Consider the following 25,632-nt stretch of genomic DNA (forward strand, 5'->3'; position numbering starts at 1 on the left):
CTGTATTGAAACTGAAGCTCCTGCATCAGTGAATTCCACATTACATGTTACAGTTCCATGTGACATGAACAATAGCTATTAGACATGAATGACTAAATTGTATAATGAAAATAGAGGTAGGATACGATTACCACACTGTGCCAACCAGTTCCTAAACAATGTGTTTTTTGATCTTGATCGTCAGCTTATGAGCACAGGCTGTGGAAGAGTAAATTTGTGTGAAAGGGCTTTGTGGATAACAGGCAGGCAGAGAGAGATGTATGCACAAAGAATAGACATGGTTTCAAAATGGATGTTGGGTTCAGGCTAATTTAGCAATTTTGCATAGGCCATACATCACCGATCCCTGGTTAGAGTGGAGATGTAATGGGCAATAATGAAAACAGAGTTCAAATGCGTGAGCATACTTAGAAAGTTATTATATGAGAATAATTAAATTTAAGTGTATTAAAAAATGTAAAGGAAAAAGTCAAAAAAGTTGAAAAAATTATTCCAAGAATAACGTGAATTTCTTACAAGTCTTGGAGATTGCTGTCCGGAAGTTCTTCAGTGGCATGTGATACATAATGTTCCAAGAGGTCATTGTTGCCATCGTGTGAGAAAAGCAAAGCGATCCAATTCATATCCTCGAAGGGACAGTAATGTTCCTCTAATGTTGGAGCGGCAATTTGAATAGGCAGGCAATCTGCGATGTTGTGAAAGGTCGCACGTTGCAGGAGATCTTTCGCGGCTGTGCAGAAATCCCATCCCGCCACGATATCTTTTTGCGTTGTATCCGCCATTGCTCCACTGCCCGAACAATCAAGTTCATGGTTTTCAAGATACTCCATTACCTGCTGGATATCGGGAGCGATTGTTGGGATGTTGGCAAGGCATAGATCCATTCGCCAGTCGAATGGGCAAGTTTTGCAATAAAAAGATGGTTGTACGCAAATTGCATATGTGTAAATAAATGTCATGTTGTAGCTGGCTCCGATAATAGATGAGAGGCAGGCAGCCGAAAAGTTGTTCCATTTTTTGATAGTATTGATGTAGCTTCACATTGAGGCGTATTCTGTCGGACATTGTTGTTAGCACAGGGAGCGCAGCCATTCTTTACAAGCAAAAATAGTAGTAGGATGGCCGCAAAGAGAGCGAGAATTATGGGCACTGTTCGTGTTATTGCATAGATGATCGAATAAATGAAGTCTGGTATTATACCAAAAAAAGTTTGAAAGAGCGTGGGAAGGCTGGAGGAGACCGTGTTAAAAAAGTGTGCCAGACCTTGAGTGTGAGATGTGTTAAAAATTGTGTAACAGTTCACAAAGTGTAATGGGAGGTTCGTATTTAAAAGGGACTGTATTTTACTTGAAGTTCGTGTTATCTGCAGACGATACATTTATTTTGCAGAAGTGAGGGACACTTTTGTTTTGAACAAAAGCTGTTTCACTTTGGTTAGTTTAATGAAATCTGTTTTCACAGTAGGTTTTGAAGGTCAAGTTGAAGTTTGGGAGTTGTATTGTGTGGGTGGGAATAGACATTGCCACAGGAAGTTACTTAGTTTGAAACAGTAAGGACAGACGGTATGCCAACTCATATTTTGTAGGAGTTAAGGTTATTGAGAAGCAAATAAGTGCTGTTAGAAAGCTGTGTGAATGTTGGGCTGATTGTGGGAGTTGGCGGGGTTTTAAGAAAGAACGCAAGACTGGGGGCTGTAAGCTTAGAAGTGTTGTGCAGTTGGACATTCTTGGATAGTAATGAATGAGTGCTATTGTGATCGCACTTTTTACCTGTGAGAAAAAGTTCTGTATCGTCTTTAAGACAACGGTATGTAAATGGGAGAAACCACTGCTCGCGAATAGACATGCTACCTTATATAATCACATGCAGCATGACAAACAACATGTACACCTAGCAGACACAACAACACTACGTACTGTGGGAACGGTGGCTAGCCATGTATACAAACCAAACATGGCATGGCACATCTGCCACACATTGCAGAATGCGGGGAGAGATGGGAGCAAAGTATGTGCAAAGGTGGGAAGTGATTCTCTATTATAAAAGTATACAATGCAAAATGTTGAGGGGATGTGCCGGACAGACTTGAGAATGCAGAGCACAGACCTGTACATGTGAACATACACTTATAGTCTATTGAGTCAAGTAGAGAGTGGACGCAACCATGATAGTACAGTCAGTAGGGAAGATTACAGAAACATAGCGCGTAGGTGCCCCCTCTCCCCTAAATCTTTAGCATAGTGGACTGGCTCGGCGTACGCAAGGCTAGCGTAGGGGTATGAATAAAAGTAATGTTTGTGTGGGTGTCATTTTGCTCAGGAATGACGAACGTGTCTGCCAGGTCTGTGAAGCTTACACCGCCATGAGGTTGACCCCATGTGCGAAGGCGGGTGTGTGAATGATGCTCTCAGCCTGCTGGTATCCAGAAGCCGTCATGGCCGCTGCGACGCACATATGCCCCACAGTTCACCTTTCGCTACCGCATTATGTGAAAGAGGGCCCACCACGTGCCAGCAGAAGCTCCTGGGCCGAGGTCTGGAAGGTCGGAAGGTTCCTGAGATCAACGCTGGCTACCGCGACACAGGCACACAGCGCCCAGCCTGAGGCCCAACACCGTGGAGTGCTCTGTATACTACTAACACAGTAGTCCAACAGGTACCAACAGTAGAACGGTGTTTTGATACCATAGTGGACGATGTTAGAACTGTATCTGAGAGTGGAGATGAAGGTACTCCCTTCAACCAGGTGCAACCAACTCTAGGTCCCGACAGTGGAACGGTGTCTTGTCCCACAATGGACGATGTCCGATATTACCTCCTGCTTGCTTTTCACAGAACTCCCTCCATTGAGGCGCATCACACTCTGTGCATCCGTAGTTAACTGCTGCACATGATTACTGGGATTGGCTGATGGCAATCGCTGGACTACACCGTGATACAGCAGGTCCGAACAGTGAAACGGGGTCTTGATTCTATGATTGAGGATGTCAGAAGTTAAAGTCTGTGATAATTTCTGTGTTCCCCCTCTTAGCAGGTGCAACCAACTGTAGGTCCCAACAGTGGAACGGTGTCTTGATCCAACAATGGACGATGTTAGAACTTCATCTGAGAGTGGAGATGAAGGTACTCCCTTCGACGAGGTGCATCCTACTCTAGGTCACAACAGTGGAACGGTGTCTTGATCCCACAATGGAAGATGTCCGATATTACTTGTTGCTTGGTTTTCATAGAACTCCCTCCGTTGAGGTGCATCAGTCTCTGTGCTTGCGTAGCTAACTGTTGCACATGATTATTGTGCTTAGTTGACACCAGTCGGTGGAGTACATCGCGGTACAGCAGGTCCGAACAGTGAACCGGGGTCTTGATTCTATGATTGAGGATGTTAGAAGTTCAAGTCTGTGATTATTTCTGTGTACCCCCTCCGATCTGGTGCAACCAACTCCATGCTTTTGAATTCAATGGTATGTGGCTGTGAGTGTTGATGGCAACAGATGTTCCTCCTAGTACGGCCGGACCGCAACACACATCATCGCTGGCTATGCACATGCTGAATGCTTTTGATGTGGCTATGTGAGTGCACTAGAACTGATGGAGCGTTTATGATATAATCTTTTGTCTATTATTTCAGATCTATTGATTGTGTCTCAGCATACCACAAGTTGTGGTTCTTTTATGATAGAATTTTTTCTGTATTATTTCACATCTGCTGTCCCTACCTTAGTGCAGCACAAATTATTGATTCTTTTAATATTGAATCTCTGTGTGCGATCCAATGATTACTGTTATAGTTGATGCTAGCAGCAACCATTCCCTCAGGGCTGCTTAAAACTCACCCCACACGCATCCAGCACAGACGTCACTGGATATGTGATGCTGGTAATAAAAAGGAGTCGAGCGCACGTGCCCGTACCCACTTCCACTATCTATCTGTGTCCGTGTGTTCATTATCTATGTATGATACTGCCTCTGGGCCGTACTACATTACATTGAGCTGATACGGATAGTGTATGCAACCATGCTACCTCTGGTAGTGGCAAAAACTTCTGTTATGTAACTTTTATGTGTATGAATATTGATGAAGATGATGGTTGCATGTTGTTTGTAGTGTAAGATATGTGTACATTGCAAAAAGTTTAGAAAAAAGCTCTCTAAGCAGAAGAGGAGTCTCTCATCAAACGCTGTAGAGAGAATGACTAAAATGGGTGGTGTTGAAATGCTTTTTTTTCTGGTCACATGGCAATCGTGCACCCAGCGCGCAAGTAGACCGCACCCGACGTGATTTTGAGACAATATATTTACTATAATATAAGTTTATTACATTTAGAAATATATAAAATGTTTAAAATATTTTTCATTATCTCTTGCTCTCATCTACACTTATTATTTATTAGTAATTTAGATATAGTTTTGAGACAAAAAATAAATAACGGAATGGCGTACGCGGCGCAACACCGTAGGTCTATGACGTAACACAGGGTGTGGCAGCGTGCACTCGTCGCAGATGCAACACGCAGCGGGCGTGACTCCATACGTATATGACGTAACGCGCAGCTTGGTAGTGCGTACCTGTCGCATACCAAAGTAGCAGCTGGCACACCCTCATATGTATATGTTGTTACGCGGGACGCAGTGCCACAAACCCGTCGGATACGAAATGCACATTATTTAAATGTGGTGGATAGGATTCGCATGCTGATCGAGCTTGGTAGACTTCGGGCTGTACCTTCGACTAAAGGTCCTGTGGAAAAATGCATGGGGAAAACGTGTTTTGGGACCCCCCTTTTTTCTCGGCCCCCGCTTGACGAATCACCCTGAGACTTTCAGGGTAGGAGCTGAGCGGAGCGCCCCATTAGTTTTGAAATTTTCACGAGGATTCGTCGACCGGCGCCAAAGTTATTCAAAATAGAATTTTCAGATTTCCTATGGAAACACGATCCTAACTATAACTATCTTTGGCGCCGGTTGACGAATCCTCGTGAAAATTTCAAAACTAATGGGGCGCTCCGCTCAGCTCCTACCCTGAAAGTCTCGGGGTGATTCGTCAAGCGGGGGCCGAGAAAAAAGGGGGGTCCCAAAACGCGTTTTCCCCATGCATTTTTCCATAGGACCTTTAGTCGAAGGTACAGCCCGAACGGCTGAACAGATTTAGTTCAAATTTGGCAGAGAAGTAGTCCTCAGGTCAGGGAAGTGCCTTTTGCAGGTCTGGTGTCAATCTGTTTATTAGTTCCTCAGAAAATAGCATGTAAAAGCATATACATATCTATATGCGCGCACCGTACGCGCACCGTAAGCGTACGGTGCGCGCACCCTAACATGCGCGAGCGTAATTCTGATTGGTTGTTATATGTCTGTAAACATTCGAATCGGTCGAAATCAGGAAGTGTCGGACGCCATTTTGTCTGTCACACTGAAAAGGAAAGGTGGAGAACGTGAAAAGGGGGCAGGGTAGGGAGTTTCTGACCCCCTAGCGTTTGTCAGGGGGTCACAGTGGGACCCCGAAGGGCAAAAAAAAAAGATTCATTTTTTAAAAAAATTAGTGAGGTGCGCGCACGGCAAAAAAAATTACAAAAAAATATTTTTAAAAAAAAAAGATTAAGGGCCATATGTAGGTAAATTACATTTACCGATACTTAAAGACCAAATTTTACCGATTCGGTATTTATGAATCGGTATATGTAATGTAGGGAAAAAAATACCGATTCGGTAAGTGTCGGTATTTTAGAATCGGTATTTACCGATTCGGTAACGGTAACTTGGTAGTGGCGAAAACTTCTGTTATGTAACTTTTATGTGTATGAATATTGATGAAGATGATGGTTGCATGTTGTGTGTAGTGTAAGATATGTGTACATTGCAAAAAGTTTAGAAAAAAGCTCTCTAAGCAGAAGAGGAGTCTCTCATCAAACGCTGTAGAGAGAATTACTAAAATGGGTGGTGTTGAAATGCTTTTTTTTCTGGTCACATGGCAATCGTGCACCCAGCGCGCAAGTAGACCGCACCCGACGTGATTTTGAGACAATATATTTACTATAATATAAGTTTATTACATTTAGAAATATATAAATGTTTAAAATATTTTTCATTATCTCTTGCTCTCATCTACACTTATTATTTATTAGTAATTTAGATATAGTTTTGAGACAAAAAATAAATAACGGAATGGCTTACGCGGTGCAACACCGTAGGTCTATGACGTAACACAGGGTGTGGCAGCGTTCACTCGTCGCAGATGCAACACGCAGCGGGCGCGACCCCATACGTATATGACGTAACGCGCAGCTTGGTAGTGCGTACCCGTCGTATACCAAAGTAGCAGCTGGCACACCCTCATATGTATATGTTGTTACGCGGGACGCGGTGCCACAAACCCGTCGGATACGAAATGCACATCATTTAAATGTGGTGGATAGGATTCGCGTGCTGATCGAGCTTGGTAGACTACTGGTACAGGACTGTAGTTTTCTCCCCCCCAAAAATTATTTTTTAAGTAAAAAGAAAGGATAATAAAGTTGCAAAATATTAGGAATAATTAGAAAAAATATAGGTTTTATAAATATTAAAATATGAAATTAACATTTAAAAATCCTTTGAAATTCACTGAAAAAACATAGGTTTTACGGACGTTATAGTTAGTTGGACATTTGACTCATATAAAACCAGAGAAATTTGCCAGTTATAGTTAGTTGAGCTAACTATAACTCGTGCGCCCGCAATGCACTGCTGATGACGGCACATATTACATCACTCGTGACATGGGCAGTGACATCACTGATGACATCACTGATGACATCTCAAATTACATCTGTGTAAATGTCTGTATCAGTCTGTCAGTTGGTGTATAAGCTGCTGCATGGGTTGGTGAATAGCTACATGACTGTCTATATGGGTCATTGATTGTCTTTGTGAGTGGGTGGGGGGGTGGATGACTGCATAGATGTGTGAGTGGGTGATTCACTGGGTGTATGGGTTCAAGAGTGCATCTGTGAAGGGGGCTGTATGGGTGGTTGAGTGCGTGTATGGGTGTGTTGGTGAGTGAATGAATGTCCCAGTGACATATGTGTAAGTATCTACATATGTGAAAGGCAGTATATGTGAGTTTTGGGGTATATAAATGACTATACAATGAGAGTGAATGATTGTGAGAGTGGCTGTATGGATAAGTGTCTGCTTGTATGAGTGATTGTATAAGAGTGTAAGTTTGTGTTAGTATTTGTACATTTAAGTGAGGTGTATAACTGTATAGGTGAGTAAATGGGTGTGAGTGATTCTTTGCATGACTGAGGAGGTGTGTGAGTAAGTCTATTGATGAGTGGTGGTATGTGAGTGTATGTATAGGTGTATGAGTGAATATGATAGTGCTGTATTGATGGGTGACTGCATGTATGAGTTACTGTATGGGTTAATGAGTGGATGTGTGTGTAGACCTAAGAATCAGTGAGTACATATGTAGTAACTGGTATTGGTGTGTCTATGGTTTCGAAAATGGTAGTCTGTATTTTAGAGTGGGTGTGTCAAAGGTTATATTAGGGTGTGAGGAGGTGCATCAGATTATCACATGAATGATGTCATCAGTGACGTCATTTGTGATGTCATCAGTGATGTCATTAGTGATGTCACTGACCATGTCATGAGTGATGTAATATGTGACGTCATCAGCAGTACGCACAAGTTATACTTAGCTCTACTAACTATAACGGTTGAATTTCTCTGATTTTGTATGAGTGAAATGTCCAACTAACTATAATGTCCCGGAAACCTATGCTTTTTTTCAGTGAATATATATATATTCACTGAAAAAACCATAGGTTTCACACATGTTATAGTTAGCGGAAATTTTACTGATAAAAAACCAATGAAATTCCCCTGTTATAGTTAGTGCAGGAAACTATAACTCACGCGACCGCAATCCTCTGCTGATGCTAATACTGTATTTAGACACTTATTTGCCCATGTCTTCTTCCATAAATTTTTAGCTATACATATATTACAAATATTTTTTTTTCATAAAGACACATATGTCATCAGCAGAAGATTGCGGTCGCGTGAGTTATAGTTTCCTGCACTAACTATAACGGGGGAATTTCATTGGTTTTTTATCAGTAAAATTTCCGCTAACTATAACATGTGTGAAACCTATGGTTTTTTCAGTGAATTTGCAAGGTTTTTTAAATGCTAATTCCTAACTATAACGTGTGTGAAACCTATGGTTTTTTCAGTGAATTTGTACGGTTTTTTAAATGCCAAGTTACTTTACGCCATTCGTGGCGTGCGCGCCCACTTAACGCAGTTCGTTCCGTGCGCACACGGTGCACTTCGCGCACCGTGCGCGCACAGTGAGCACGCGGTGCGCTTTGCGCACCGCGCGCCCACTTTACACAGTTAGTGCCGTGCACGCACGGTGGGCACGCGGTGCGCTACGCGCACCGCGTGCCCACGTTACGCTAGAGGGGCCATGTACGCACGAGGCACTTCGCGCACCGTGCGCACATGTAGGACATATTATGCGCTTCCTTGTGATAGGTAATCTGTTGAAATTTTTTGGGGAAATGCTGTGCTCTTATATGCCATGCACAAATGGTGGCCTTCGGCCACCATTTGCACACGGGGTGGAGAGAGTGTTTTTTGTTTTTTTTTAATAATTTTTTACCGTACGCGTACGGTAAGCGTACGGTAAGCGTAATCGGCGAAATTTTTGAAAAATAAAAAATTACGGTTTTTTGCCTTGGGGGATCTTTGAAGACTCAACTAACATGGTTATGTGCATGGGCGCTGTCTAAACAGCCCCTTTATATGTTTTTGGCATTTGTTTATCAGCTCCCCCCTCAGAGTGCGAGAGAGAAAATGGCGGCCGCCGCTTCCTGGTTTCGACCGATTCGAATGTTTACTAAGATCTAAGGGCCAATCAGAATCGCGCTCGCGCACGCCACCGTACGCGTACGGTAAGCGTACCGTAAGCGCACCGTAAGCTGGCTCAGATATATATATTGATTTAAAGGCTATTTTCTCAGAATCTACTGAACAGATTTACACCAAACCTACAAAAGGCACTTCCTTGACCTGAGGACTACCTCTCTGCCAAATTTCAAGTAATTCTGTTCAGCCGTTCGGGCTGTAGCTGTGTCTAAAGGTCCTATGGAAAAATGCATGGGAAAAACACGTTTTGGGACCCCCCTTTTATCTCAGCCCCCGCTTGACGAATCCCCCTGAGACTTTCAGGGTAGGAGCGGAGCGGAGCGCCCCACCTATTTTGAAAAATTCGCGAAGATTCGTCAACCGGCGCCAAGTTATTCAAAATAGAATGTTGCGGATTTCCTATGGAAACGTGGTCCTAACTATAACTACCTACTGGCGACCGCCAGTAGGTAATATATTATATATATATATATATTATATATATATATATATATTATATATATATATATATATATATATATATATATATATGTATTCACTTAAAAAACCATAGGTTTCACACATGTTATAGTTAGGTGGATATTTCACTCGTAAAAAACCAATGAAATTCCCCCGTTATAGTTAGTTCAGATAACTATAACTCGCGTGCCCGCAATCCTGCTCATGACGTCACATATTACATCACTCATGACATGGTCAGTGGCATCACTCATGACATCATCCTTGTGATAGAGTGGCGGTCGCGCGAGTTATAGTTATCTGAACTAACTATCACGGGGGAATTTCATTGGTTTTTTACGAGTGAAATATCCACCTAACTATAACATGTGTGAAACCTATGGTTTTTTATGTGAATTTGCACAGTTTTTTAAATGCTAAGTTATGTATGTATTATTATTTTTTTTATATATTTATTTTACAATAAACTACGTATTAAAAAATGATTTTTTATTTTTTTTGGTTTTTCACCTTGCGCGCAGGGGGTCCTTCAGGGACCCCTGACAAAGGCTAAGGGGTCAGGAACTCTCTACCCTGCCCCCTTTTCACATTCGCCACCTTCCTTTTTCACTCTCGCACTGAAAACAAACAAAATGGCGGCCGACACTTCCTGATTTCGACCGATTCGAACGTTGACTAACATGTAACCACCAATCAGAATTACGCTCGCGCACGTTAGGGTGCTCGCACGGTGCGCGGCTATAGATATGTATGTGCTTTTAACTGCAATTTTCTCAGGAACTACTGAACAGATTGACTCCATATATGCAAAAGGCACAACATCTATATTTGAAGAAAACTGGACCCAAAAAAATAGTTGAAGAACCTCCTGTTGGAAAAAAGAAAAAGACTTCTGGTAAGCAGACTAAGGATTTTTTTTTAAATATCTTCAAACAAAGAAAAAATGTTAAGAAAGTATGCGCCGCAAATAGTGTTTCAAGTACAAAACAACAGAGTCGACAGAAAATACGAAAAGCCAATGTTGAATCAGAAGTAAGAAAGAGTGACTTAACACGAAAAATAGATTTTAAAAACATTCGTAGTAAAATGTTTCAGAGAAGAGTGATGTTAAATTTGCTAAAGGATGTGAAAAAATATAAGAAGAAAACCAAATTTTATAAAAAAAAGAAATATATTGAAAAAATTGTTTCTAAGGCTTTTGGAAATAAAACGAAAACTATTCATTTTAATTTTGAACAGGATGCGTAGATTAGAAAAATTTGTAAAAGCAATGAAGTCACAAAGCAAAAGGAAAAGAGTAGTGAAAAAAATTACTTTTGTAAAGTGTTCTTAGGAGAATGGAAGCATAGTTCAAGTACTGAGCCATTTTTTAATGAAGAGAGTCATCTTCAAAGTAATAGTTTGTTGCATGCAGTTGACACCAATGGTCGAGCTTATGTAGTGAAAGATGGTTGTGTAATGGAAAAGGAGAAAATGGTTCCAAGAAATGAGGAAGAAGTGTTAGCTGATGAGGTTATGGGGAGACGACCTAAAGCCCCAGTGTACACTTGGAATTGTAGTAGTATTTGCACTGTGCGACAGGAATCTATTGATAAATTACGTGACTTCTTAAGAGAATATAGTAAAAAGAGTGTTAAACAGAAGATTAAGGTGCTTTAAAGACTAGACCCATGCAGAGTGAGAGAGAATACTGGTTTGCAAGGACATTCTCTTGCTTGTCTATCTAGGAAAATTTGCCAAAGTGTTTTTCACCATTTGAGGATGCTGGCTGTTCATCATACTGAAATGAGAAAGTTTGTGAGAACATTGTATTTTGCTAAAAGTCCAGAACTAAAGTTAAATGAGTTGAATTGTGCTCTGTTCCGTGGATCTGTATCAGATGTAGTGAAGGTTACTGATGATATTCAGTTTTGTTACTTTGGTCCAGAGCAAAAAAGTGCAGGAAATGACACAGTTATTGAGGAAAATGTGGAAGAGAATGTAGAACCCACTGTTAGTAAAACATTTGAAGATCCAATGACAAAATTTACTATCATCTCTAATGAAAGACCAAATATTACTTGTATTTGTTGCCGGAGAAGCCATTATAAAAATCAAACAAGGTATGTTGATCTCTATAAAAAAAGTGAAAAAGAAAATAATACTAAGTTGATGGATTTTGCTACATATTTATTTCTGGAAAATTGTTTTGATTTGGGTGAATATCACCGTATTTGTAAATACTGTTATAACAAGTTAGAAGAAAATAAAATGCCAGCAAGAGCTATACATAATAATTTAGAATTGGTTGAAATTCCTGCAGAACTTAGTGATTTAAATACATATGAGTCTATACTCATTCAATGTGTCCATCCTTTTCAGACTATAGTTCGTATGGAGCCCAAAACAGGTAAATTACCTCCTTCGGATTTACAAAGAGGTTTAAAAGGAAGAGTTGTCTATTTGCCATTGGATTTGAAAAAAGAAATATGGAGACAATTGATGCAGATAGATTGGAAACTGAACCATTAGTTATTCTGGTTAATGGAGTACCAAAAAAGAATAAGAAAATTTGGCAGGAGCTGGTAGATGTACTAAAAGTACAAAGAGCACATTTATATTTGAAAATAAATATTAAATGGTATGAAACAATTTATATGGATGAAGATGAAGAAGTTTTACTAGCAGACTCAGGAATACCAGCTGGGCAAATTGAAAAAGTGGATAAGTCAAAAGAAGAAGAAATGTATGAACATTTCAGCATACATCCTCTTCATTCTAAAGAAGTTATGGGAAACACTATTGATCTGTTTCAGATGAAAAAAGCACAAGGAAGTCCCGTGAGTGTATGGGAGGAGAGCTTGGAAGCTCGTTGTTTTCCCCAGCTGTTTCCTACAGGAAAAGGTGGACGATATGATGAATGTCCAGTACAGATTCCTGCTTCTGAGTATCGGACTACAAGATTATATGCAGAAGATCCAAGATTTCGTCAAAGTATTCCTTATTTGTTCCAACTTTTATTTGAAAGTGACTTGTCTGCACTATCTTATGCAGTAAATCACATTTTAAAAACTGGAGTACATCTACATAATGTGTCTGCAAAGGATTTTATGAACAAAGTGCAACAGCGAGATGATCATTTGGAATCTCAATTGATTAATCTGATGGCTTGTCAGCGAGGAACTAATGAATATTGGTATCGACGCCATGGAGAATTGAAATGTATGTTACGGAGTTTAGGAACTGCTACATGGTTCCTTACCCTAAGCTGGGCTGAGTACGCTTGGGATGATTTACTGGATTTTCTTCGAGAGGCAAATTCAAATATTGAAAACATCCAATACAAGACAGCAGGAGAATTGTGCTCATTGGATCCGGTTAATGTTTTCAGATATTTCAATCATAGATTTGAGGCTATGATGTCCTTCATCTGCAATAAAAAAAATCCACCTCTAGGAGAAGTTGTGGATTTCTTTTGGAGAAAAGAGTACCAAGCAAGAGGTGCTCCTCATATTCATATGCTGTTGTGGATCAAGGATGCCCCAAAATTTGGAACAGATTCTAATGATGCAGTTTTATCATTCATTGAAGAATATGCAACATGTGCTATACCTAAAAGCACAGAAGAAAAAAACTTAAAAGAGCAATTTTACGTTTCCAAAGACATCTGTGTGGAAAATACTGTCGACGAAAGTACAAGAGTAAAGATAAATTCTACACAAAATGTCGATTTGGATTTCCACGACCTGTTCTTTCAAAAGGAAGAGTAAACAGTTTTATGTCAGCTGTGCGACATACTATTACAAGAAAATCGCCTAAGAATACCTACAACCTAAGAAGAAAAGAAGAGTCAAAATATATAAATGACTACAACCCAGTCATTTTATCCATGTGGAATGCTAACATGGATATACAGTATGTTGCTGACAATTCTATTGCTGTTGCTCGGTATGTCACATCTTACATCACTAAATCTGAGAAAACGGAATTGAAAGAAATGTGGGAAGAGATTTCTCACGAGAAGACTGTCAGTAAAAAGCTATACAGTTTCAGTTTAAAGATGTTATCACATCGAGAAATTGGATCCTACGAATGCTCAGATAGATTATCATCTGCAAGTCTGCACTCCAAATCCAGAAGAATAATTTGGGTAAGTTTAGGCCTTGCAGGAATGAGACATCGGGTACTGAAATCTGTTCGAGAAATTGAATATTTAGCAGAGAACGAACCTGAAAGTACAGACATTTTAAGAACAAACATGTTGGACACATATTACCCACAAAGAAGTCATCATCTTGAGAACATGTGTCTATATGAAGTGCTACAGAACTACATTTATAAACGGAATACCACAGAAGACATCAACAATGGAAAATATAAAGTCACTGGTGAGGAAGGATGTTTGGTAAAACAAACAAAAGGAAGTTTGATTAATCACCAGAAGCTGAGTTGTGACACTACTGACAAAAAGGAATTTTACTACTTGGCACTTTTACAGCTGTTTAAACCATGGCGTTCAGAGGACGAACTACTTGGAGATTTTCAGAGCTATAAATATTCCTGTAATGCTTGCAAAGATAGCATAGAATGCAGTACTTTCTCAACTTATGTTCAAATGTTAAATGAAGAAATTGAACAAGAAGCAACAATTGCAGCTGAAGTAGCTAGGGACAGTTCAAGACAGTCAAAGTTCTGGGACGTTCAGTCAAGATCCTCTAGGACAACCAAGCGTAGAAAATTAAGCTGCAATAGCCATGACTGAAGTCGAAACAGCTATGAATCAAGCTCAGGAAGATTTAATAAACTTACCAAATATGGAATAACAACTGAATGATGAACAACAACATATTTATGAGGAAGTCAGAAAAAATATTGATCACGGATTACTACATGACAATAAAGAGTGCTCATGCACATCGTTTGAACCAATCAGAATGTATGTGAGTGGACAAGCCGGAACTGGAAAAAGTTTCTTGATTAAAGTAATTAGAAGCTACCTACATCAAAAAACAGATTCAACTTTGTCTTGTGTTGTTACTGCTCCAACTGGGTTAGCAGCATATAACATAAAAGGAATTACCCTGCATCGTTTGCTAATTATACCAGTAGAGCACGAGAACAAAATACAATACCACAAGCTAACAGGAGAAGCATGTTTTGAAGTTGCAAGAGTATTGAAAAAAATGAAAGTTCTCATCATTGATGAGGTAAGCATGGTATCAAACTTAATGCTTGCCTTTGTGCATTTAAGAATGCAGCAAATTCTAAAGACAAACTATGACGTGCTATTTGGAGGAAAACATGTTATAGTTTTTGGAGATCTTCTGCAGCTTACTCCAGTTAAAGGACAACCAGTTTTTCAAACCCTTACACATGAAGACACGAAAAAGTCATTAGGAAGTATAGGTAATGTGAATATTTGAACATACTTTGAGTACAAAGAACTCATTACCAATATGCGGCAAGCCAATGATGAGGATTATGCAAGTATTCTCAAAGATATCAGAATTGGACTACTCACAGAACATGGCAGAAAAGCTTTACAGAGTTGATTGCTATGTAATGTGTTTCCAACAGAACAAATAGTTCCAGAGAAAATATACAAGAAAATTGCTGGAAAAAATACTGTAATCTGCTTAATGCCAACACTACATGAATGCTCTATATTCAATCAAGAACTTTTGAAAATGGAAAATGAAGAGATTGTCAAACTGGAAGCTGCGGATAAAATACAACATGAAGGAATAACTATGATATTGACAAACAAATTAACAAGTAAATTGGATTCTCTAGAGAAAAACATCTCAAACAGCCGGTTTAGAAAAGAATCTTTATGTATGTATGAACTGTCGAGTAATTTTAAGATGTAATTTGGATGTAGAGAAAGGTTTAGTGAACTGAGCTATGGGTAAAGGTGTGGGTTTTGTTATTTACCAGAAAAAAGTTGGAATTGGATTTTTAAAAATAAAATTTGATCAGATTGAAGAGGTTAAAGACATTTGTCGTTGTTCAGTTCGTTTCTTGCTTGTGAAAGACTTATATGTACGTAGGAAGCAGTTTCCATTTTCTCTAGCATATGCAGTAACTATTCACAAATCTCAAGGATTAACTGTAGATAGTGCATTTGTAAACATTGGATCTACTGTGTTTAAAGAAAGTATGGCATATGTTGCTTTGTCACGCATGAAAAAAATATCTGGTTTATTCATGATAGACTTTGATGACTCAAAAGTAAGTGCTGATGCAAACTGTGTAAAGGAGTATAATAGATTAAGAAGAAGCTATGCTCCTCATTTAGGTCATTATCCTGTGTTTGAAAAACGTGTTGTTTGTCGGAAAAGGAGAATTGAGAATATCTGTAATGAGGATGTACAAAAGAGAAAACAAAAAGAGAGTGATGTGACTGCAAGCAAAAAGAAAAAGGACAGTGTTGAAGAGGTTGTTGGTTGTCATTTTGAAAATAGCTCTGGTGTCAACTGCTACGCAAATGTAGTGCTCAATGTTGTATTTTATCTTGAAATTTTGCAAGAGCAGATAATAGTAAATCATGAAAAAAGATTCTGTTCTCTGCTGAGTCTCCTTTATGAGAAGCTGAGTAATGATAAAACTAAAATAGAAAGTGCTTCTGATGTTAGAAATCTTTTAGATGTATGTTCAGGATGTACACAGTTTACTCAAAATGTCCAGCAAGATGCACAGGAATTCTTGATGTATATGCTTATGGTACTGGATGAAGGGGTAGAAATAGAAAATATGTTTGGTCTCTCTTATAAATGGGAACATAGTTGTGAAAACTGTTTGAACACATGCAGCTCTAATGTTGATTCTGAAAGGTTCATATATTTAACATTACCAGAGAGTAAATCAGTGACTTTTAGTAAATTAGTTAAAGATGCCAATCACAACATGGAATGTCTCAATGTAAATCAGTTTAAGAGAAATTGGTAGTACGCACATTTTTATAGGATCACACGCACACATTTATGTTTTTCACATATTATAGATACAACAATTTCCAGATCCTCTGGCCATGAGGCGATTTCTATTCACAACGTCCCCATCCTCTTTAGACTTTTCTTCATTGAAAAACTTTATTGTCTTTCACGTTCGGCATTGCATTTCCCTCCCTCAGTCCCATTTCTACTTCCATGGATGCACTACTATAACACGCCTCGTTATCCGTTCACGTTACTCCGAGTCTCCTCGCGACATGCGCCGGCACTTCGCCACCATCAGCTTCCTGTCGTATTTATCCCGCCAACCTTCATCGTCTCAGGTATGCATTTTTTACTCCGCAGCTCGCCTTCGAGACTGCCAATGGTATCGTTAGCATGCGGTTTACTAAACTTTGGCCATATTTTCAGAACGGACGAGTACTGCCTGTAGGGGTTTTCTTACCGACAAACTTTAACAACGTGGCTGTGTCCAGCTTACCAGTTCACCACGAACCACCGACTTTTTTTCAGTCTCGTTGAGACCACAGGTACCAGTCTCCCTTCATTCATTCACTTGGGTGAATATGGGTTACACCATTCAGTAGGATTCCATCACGTTATATTATTGCTTTCCTTTATAGAATTTTAAGAACTTGAGTTTGAGTTTGAGTTTGAAAGTATTTATAGAGCGCACGTATACCAGCGGTTTCTTGGCGCTATGGCTGACGGGAAACTGAGGTTAAGAACAGGGAGGGAAGGGGGAGCGTTTATACAAGGGATTTTGTGAATAAGTGGGTTTTAAGGCATTTGCGAAACTGTGAATAGAGGGTGATGGAACGAAGTTCAAGGGGAAGGGAATTCCAGAGGGTAGGGGCAAGAATAGCAAATTTAGATCCTCCCCACTTCTTTCTCCGGAAGCGTGGGATGGTGAGGAGGGACTGGGAGGAGGAACGTAAAGTCCTGGTGGGGATATATGAGGCAATTTCAGAAGAAATGAAGGCTGGCGCCAAGCCCGATCGGGCCAAAAAGGTAATGGATGCGAGCTTGAATTGAATTCTAGCTCGCACGGGGAGCCAATGTAGTGAATTCAGAAGTGGGGTGGAATGGTGACATTTAGGAAGATTGAAGACCAGGCGAGCCGCCTGGTTTTGTATCTGTTGTAGGCGACGCAAACTGTATGCGGGGATACCGGCATACAGGGCGTTCCCATAGTCCAGGCGGGACATCACCATGGCCAAGATAATGAGTTTGAGGGCAGAGAAAGTGAAGAAGCGGGACACCCTGCGTATAGTGCGCAGTGAGAGGAAAGAAGAGGATACCACAGAACTGACCTGGGAGTGAAGGGTGAGTTGAGAATTAAGTTTTATGCCTAAGGTTTTAACTGAGGAAGAGGGAGCAGGAGAGGGACCAAGGGCGGGGGGCCAGAAGAGAGGGGACCAGGGGCTGGATGAACCGCCCGTCAGCACCAACTCGGTTTTATCAGGGTTGAGTTTCAGGTGGTTGTGGTTCATCCAGTCCCTGATATGAAGCATGACAGTTTGGAAGTTAAGAACAGCAGAGGGAGAAGAGAGATTAAAGACCAGCTGGAGGTCATCCGCATAATTGAAAACGGTGACCTCCATCTGTTGAAGAGAAAAAATTAGAGGGGCAATATACAAATTAAACAGAAGGGGAGAGAGAGAGGAACCTTGGGGGACCCCGCACTGAACTTTCCGGATGTCCCCTGTGAATTCACCCAGGCGGACAGCCTGGGTGCGGTTACTCAGGAAGGAGGATAGCCAGACCAGGGCAGACCCCCCGATCCCCGCCGCCCCGATACGGGAGAGTAGAATGTTATGATCCACTGTATCAAAGGCGGCTGAGAGATCGAGGAGCACAAGGGGCTGGTGCTGATTAGTATCCATGCCCTCCCTGAGGGTGTCTAGATTCGACATAACCACGGACTCCGTAGAGTGTGCGGGCGGAAGCCAGCTTGGCGGGAGGCAAGGGCTCCGTGCTTTTCCACAAAGGAGCTCAGGGCGCGAGTGACGTGGCGCTCAAGCACTTTAGCCAAAAATGGCAAAAGGGAGATGGGGCGGAAATTGGCTGGGACAGAAGGGTCTGCCCCCGGTTTTTTCAAAATGGGCACAATTACCGCAGATTTCAGGGAGCTGGGGACTATGCCTTGAGAGAGGGAGCTATTTAGGAGATGAAGGGGAGGGTCTGGGCAAGAGACAAAGATGTGGCGGAGGATATGGGCAGGACAGGGATCGTGCGGGGAGCCAGATTTGATCAAAGGGATCAAAGAGGTAAGATTTTCCTTAGTGATTGGAGGAAGGGTGGTCAGTGCGCCCTTTGGGGGAGGACATCGAGGAGCAACAAAAGAGGGGGAAGGAGGAGGGATGTTGGCCTTGATGGTTAAAATTTTGTGAATGAAATAATCGTTGAGAGAGAGGCAAAGATCTTCAGACGGGACTGGTTTTAGAGTAATTCGGTCTGAGAACGCCAGGTTGTGAACGATGGTAAAAATCTCCTTAGACTGGTTCTCTGCTGCTAAAATCTTGGAGGAGAAATAAGATGTTTTAGCCTCCAAGATGTCTTTTTTGTACTGGCTCAGGATGTTAGAGTATTCCAGTTTCAAAGTGGGGCAATAGTTTCTCCTCCAGGCCTGCTCCTAAAGGCCCACTACTTAAATGTGCATCCTCAGAACGCGCAGCGGGCGAGCGCAGCGGGCGCGACGAATGCGCGCCGAAGTTGCGCCTAAGTTAAGCCCGTCTGCGCCCGTCCGCGACTGGCCGGGACTCGGGGCGCCTCACCCTGCCCCACTTACCACCTACACCCCGGACCTACTTCGTAGCTACCAGGGCCACTGGCCCATCTCGACCACAACAATTTCCCGGATATCTGCTCTTGGCATAACTCCCCCCACTCCACTGTCTCGCCCTGTTCCCACAGGTGATACCTCTCCTACGAGTTATGACTCAGTCCCTTTGCCTATTCCTAAAAACATCACTGCCTTCTATCTTAACACTCGGTCCGCTGCACGTCGCCCTGAAGTGCCTGAGTGCGAAGTTGCTTATTTATAAAGAACACACCAGTTAAAAAGACACAAATAGTAACAACAGCGATGTCACCTCCCGGCTTTTCGCCTCAGGAGACCGGAGCCAAATGAACGCTCGTGAATTCAGCCCTTAAGTAGGGCGGGGAGGGGGCGTGGCCACAGAGTGGGCATGGCTAGCGGCGATGAAGGCAGGTAGAGGGTGTCCTGTGACAGCGCTGGGTCCGCTGCACGTCGCCCTGAAGTGCCTGAGTGCGAAGTTGCTTATTTATAAAGAACACACCAGTTAAAAAGACACAAATAGTAACAACAGCGATGTCAACTCCCGGCTTTTCGCCTCAAGAGACCGGAGCCAAATGAACGCTCGTGAATTCAGCCCTTAAGTAGGGCGGGGAGGGGGCGTGGCCACAGAGTGGGCGTGGCTAGCGGCGATGAAGGCAGGTAGAGGGTGTCCCGTGACAGCGCTGGGTCCGCTGCACGTCGCCCTGAAGTGCCTGAGTGCGAAGTTGCTTATTTATAAAGAACACACCAGTTAAATAGACACAAATAGTAACAACAGCGATGTCACCTCCCGGCTTTTCGCCTCAGGAGACCGGAGCCAAATGAACGCTCGTGAATTCAGCCCTTAAGTAGGGCGGGGAGGGGGCGTGGCCACAGAGTGGGCGTGGCTAGCGGCGATGAAGGCAGGTAGAGGGTGTCCGGTGACAGCGCTAGGTCCGCTGCACGTCGCCCTGAAGTGCCTGAGTGCGAAGTTGCTTATTTATAAAGAACACACCAGTTAAAAAGACACAAATAGTAACAACAGCGATGTCACCTCCCGGCTTTTCGCCTCAGGAGACCGGAGCCAAATGAACGCTCGTGAATTCAGCCCTTAAGTAGGGCGGGGAGGGGGCGTGGCCACAGAGTGGGCGTGGCTAGCGGCGATGAAGGCAGGTAGAGGGTGTCCCGTGACAGCGCTGGGTCCGCTGCACGTCGCCCTGAAGTGCCTGAGTGCGAAGTTGCTTATTTATAAAGAACACACCAGTTAAAAAGACACAAATAGTAACAACAGCGATGTCACCTCCCGGCTTTTTGCCTCAGGAGACCGGAGCCAAATGAACGCTCGTGAATTCAGTCCTTAAGTAGGGCGGGGAGGGGGCGTGGCCACAGAGTGGGCGTGGCTAGCGGCGATGAAGGCAGGTAGATGGTGTCCCGTGACAGCGCTGGGTCCGCTGCACGTCGCCCTGAAGTGCCTGAGTGCGAAGTTGCTTATTTATAAAGAACACACCAGTTAAAAAGACACAAATAGTAACAACAGCGATGTCACCTCCCGGCTTTTCGCCTCAGGAGACCGGAGCCAAATGAACGCTTGTGAATTCAGCCCTTAAGTAGGGCGGGGAGGGGGCGTGGCCACAGAGTGGGCGTGGCTAGCGGCGATGAAGGCAGGTAGAGGGTGTCCCGTGACAGCGCTAGGTCCGCTGCACGTCGCCCTGAAGTGCCTGAGTGCGAAGTTGCTTATTTATAAAGAACACACCAGTTAAAAAGACACAAATAGTAACAACAGCGATGTCACCTCCCGGCTTTTCGCCTCAGGAGACCGGAGCCAAATGAACGCTCGTGAATTCAGCCCTTAAGTAGGGCGGGGAGGGGGCGTGGCCACAGAGTGGGCGTGGCTAGCGGCGATGAAGGCAGGTAGAGGGTGTCCCGTGACAGCGCTGGGTCCGCTGCACGTCGCCCTGAAGTGCCTGAGTGCGAAGTTGCTTATTTATAAAGAACACACCAGTTAAAAAAACACAAATAGTAACAACAGCGATGTCACCTCCCGGCTTTTCGCCTCAGGAGACCGGAGCCAAATGAACGCTCGTGAATTCAGCCCTTAAGTAGGGCGGGGAGGGGGCGTGGCCACAGAGTGGGCGTGGCTAGCGGCGATGAAGGCAGGTAGAGGGTGTCCCGTGACAGCGCTGGGTCCGCTGCACGTCGCCCTGAAGTGCCTGAGTGCGAAGTTGCTTATTTATAAAGAACACACCAGTTAAAAAAACACAAATAGTAACAACAGCGATGTCACCTCCCGGCTTTTCGCCTCAGGAGACCGGAGCCTCAGTCCACCACTGGCTGACCGCTTGATTATCTTCACCTATATAATCCGGCATTATGGATACAATAGGTGAGCCCACAATAAGATATGTTTCTCTATTACGTCTCGTTTCACGAACTCACATCATGGCAGCACTGAGGTAAACACGTTTTTTTTTTTTTCTTTTTTCCATATTTTTGCATCGGTTTAACAACACCAACTACACCTCTTAAGGGATCATCACTGGATTGTTTTCATTCACATTTGGTCACTGCCCTGATGTATTTCATTAGACCCACATTAGGGTCTTCATCACATATACGATTCATAGAATATCACAGAATTACCTGCTGCACTTGCCCATCTTACTCCAACATGAACGGTGCGCATTGGTCACTAATTGACAGGTCCACTACAACCTCTGGTTTCTTCTATTTCAGACCTTTAACAGACGAATCATTTCGAATACACTATTAATTCATCCAGTATGCTTACCTACTAACTCCACAAGCGCCCTGCACGTAATGTTTAAGTAATTGCATTCCCACCCATGTATCATCAGACAGACTTGTATTAAGATACTGACCATATTGTCTAGAGATATACTTTTGTTTTCTGTTTACATTTTAGATTGCCCCTGACGAAGGGATTCTTCAACTCCCGAAATGCATTGGGCTCCAACATCAATGAAGATAAAAACAATTTGATTGATTTGTGTGTTTTTTTCCCTAATGGAAAGCTTTGTAATTCACATAAGATGTATTCATTTATTTTTCAATATATTGTGAAACCAACAATTTAAATGTGACAATGAAATAGTTTTGGTCTTGTTTTACACTTAAGGTTTAAATTGACTGTAAGCTAACAACAGACTATTTGTTTACAATTAATGAAATATCTGTTTGAAATTTGTACTTTAACTAAACACATCCAGGGATTTTTTTGTCCTGCGTAGTGAACAGTGCGAGGTACTGAGTGGGTTTTCCCACTTTCCTTTGCTTCTCAATGTAAATCAGACATGTTTTCAACATTATTTTTAAATAAATATGGACAGTATGTAATTTTAATGATGCAACGTTGTAGAGCTGATGGTACAAAATTGGACACTTTAATAAAGAAGTTTACAGGACATCAATTATCAATATCTGGAAAAACTTTTGTTGCAGTTGCAATAATTTTTCATGATGTACCTTCTATAACTTCTGGTCATTACACAGTTTATCTTAAAAGTGAAAAAGGATGGACACTGTGTAATGATTCTCAATTGATTTTCAAGCAACATTTGCCTTATGAATTACCAAATTGTTACTTAATTTTTCTAAAACCAAAATTTGATACAAATTGCACCATCTGAACAAACCATTATTGCGATTTTATTGTATTACCATTGGATATTTCATCAAAAAAAAATTAAAAATTACCATTTGGCCTCATGGAAAGGTAAAAATTTCTCTTGTGGACTTCTTTGACAGATATTATTTTGGTGTATGTGCTTAAGCAACAAGATTTACAGACGATATTTATTGCAAAACGTTATTGTTCTTACATGATATTTTTATTAAATATGTTACATTTCTATAAAGGTATGTTTTACTGAGAAGAGATTCTGGGCTTTTTTAAACAATCTTTCAGATTGTTAATTTTTTTGCCCGCTGTTAAGTGATGAATGCAATTGGTTTCACAATTTGCAGTGAAATTCAATATATTCTGAAAACAGCAAAAAAAGGGCAAAAAATTACTTTGTTAAATATGAAAATATGTTTACTGTATTCTAAAATGTATTATTAAATATTAATACTTTTTTCTTTTTTTTCACATCGAGAAAGAAAATTTAGGAAAATTAATCCTTTTTTCTAGCAATTAAAAAAAAACATTTATTTATAATTAATTTATTTTGTGGGTCAGGTAAGTTTGAAATATCTGTATTTCTCACCCCTTTACCTTCATGCTCCCTTTTTTTCACTTTTCCTCACTCTGCTTTTCTCATTCCCCTTGTGGTCCCTCAAGGACCATGAAGGGTGAAAAAAACATTTTAGTTTTTTAAAAAAACACAAGGGGTGCGTGCACGGCAGGAAAGAAAATAAAAAAAAATTATAAAAAAAATAAAAAAAATTAAGAGGTAAGGTGGCTCTAAAAAGAGCCGTTGTGTTAATACAGGGACAGAGGAAGGAAAGAATGGCAATATTATAAGGTGCCGCACTTGTGCTGCTGTACTCAGCTGAGCTTCTGCGGATGTGCTCGGCTGAGCTGCTGGAGGGGTTGCTCTAGTAGCTCGAGCAAAAGTCGCAGGATGTACATCCCTAATGTGCCTGAACATAGTGAAGATACTAAAAGAGTACTTCTTCTTAGGATCTCCTCTAGATAAGACACGCCCACAAAGTTTGCAGGTGACTAATGGAGCATTGACTTTCTTCTGCCCCTCTGGAAATGTAAAATATTGCCAGACAAAAGAATCTTTCTGTTTCCTCTGTCTCTGTCTGATAAGGCTCTCCTGCTCACTCCCAGAAGATGATTGCTGCTCTGCCATTGTATCCCCAAAACAGTTCAGCTCCTTCTCCCAGGGAATCAGAAAAAATAATGAGGGTAATGGGTGTGGTGTAGGAAGTTTCTGTAACTGAAAGTACTTTAAACCAATGAAAAGTGTTGTTTCTTGATCACATGACTTACCGTGCGAGCAACGTACGCTTACGGTGCGCGCACGGTACAAGTATGCAGGCACGTACGTAAGACGCGCACATGCGCATACGGTGCATGCGCATTAGGGGCATGCGCGTAAGGCGGACGCGCGTACGACGCACGCGTGCATACGGAGTCCGCGCGTACACATCGAAGATGAAGTACGCATGCGTACGTAAATCACGTACGCATACGCACACGGAGCACGTAGCTATGGAAACAACGTGCGCGCACCGTTCTTGTACCGTACCGTGCGCGCACCGTAAGCTTACGATGCGCGCAGGGTAAAAATCCCTTTTAAAAAAAACAAAAAACAATATTTAGAGGTTTGTAGAAGATATTAACTATGCTGTTCAATTATATCTAAACATTTTTTTTAAAAAGGTGAGCCATCTCATATTGCAGGATACATTAAATCAATAATTATATACATAGGTAGCATATTGTAAAAAAACAAATATAAAAAAACAAATTTGCATTTAAAAAACCTTGCAAATTCACTGAAAAAACCATAGGTTTCAAACACGTTATAGTTAGAAATTAGCATTTAAAAAACCTTGCAAATTCACTGAAAAAAACATAGGTTTCACACATGTTATAGTTAGCTGGACATTTCGTTCGTAAAAAAACAATGAAATTCCCCGTTATAGTTAGTTCACTAACTATAACTCGCCCGCCCGCAATCCACTGCTGATGACGTCACATATTACATCACTCATGACATGGTCAGTGACATCACTCATAACATCACTGATGACATCTCAAATGACATCACTGATGACGTCATCCATGTGATAAATTACCGCATCTTTTCACACCCTAATATAACCTTTGATACACCGACTCAAAATTTCAGAGTTCCATTCTCAAAACCATAGATACTCCAATACCAATAACTACATACCCACTTATTAAATCTTAGGTCTACATACACCTCCACTCATTCACCTGTACAGTCACTCATACTTACAGTCACTCTATACAAGACTATCATATGCATTTATACACCTATATAGACACTCACACACCACCAATCATCCATAGAGGTACTCTCACACCTAGTCAGTCATGCAAATAATCACACTCCCATTTACTCACCTATGCGGTTATACACACTCAAGTTCACTTACTCATAAAAATAGTACCACATTCTTACGCTCTTATAGAATCGTTGATACAAGCACACACTCATCCATACAGTCACTCTCACAATCACACACTCTCACATCTACCCACTTATATACTCTTACACGCATATATACTGCCTTTCAAATATGTAGTTAGTCACAAATGTACCACTGAGATATACATTCAATCCCTAACACACCCATACATACACTCACTCAACCATACAGTTCATCACAGATGCACTCACTGAATCACCCACTCACACATCTAGACACAGAGTAACACACACCCTACCCACACAAACACTCAGGAACCCATACAGATACTCAGACAAGCAATCAATAACTCATATAGCCACTCATATAGCTATTCACAAAACCATGCAGCCACTTATACACCAACATACAGACACATACAGACACATACAGACATTCACACAGTTTAGTCACTAGT

At 41.5% G+C, this 25,632-nt stretch overlaps 1 long non-coding RNA gene across 2 annotated transcripts in view; it reads left to right on the plus strand.

Annotated features, from left to right (window-relative positions):
- The window catches only part of LOC146788716 (uncharacterized), a 255,871-nt gene extending 233,162 nt beyond the window's left edge, over positions 1–22,709 (plus strand). For both annotated transcript variants that reach the window (XR_014969969.1, XR_014969972.1), the window contains one exon: positions 22,006–22,709. This is a non-coding gene — a long non-coding RNA (uncharacterized LOC146788716). The remainder of the gene's footprint in view (positions 1–22,005) is intronic.
- The last annotated feature ends 2,923 nt before the right edge of the window (positions 22,710–25,632 follow it).

Source organism: Triturus cristatus, chromosome 10 (genome assembly GCF_964204655.1).
Source record: "Triturus cristatus chromosome 10, aTriCri1.1, whole genome shotgun sequence".
NCBI classification, from domain to species: Eukaryota; Metazoa; Chordata; class Amphibia; order Caudata; family Salamandridae; genus Triturus; species Triturus cristatus.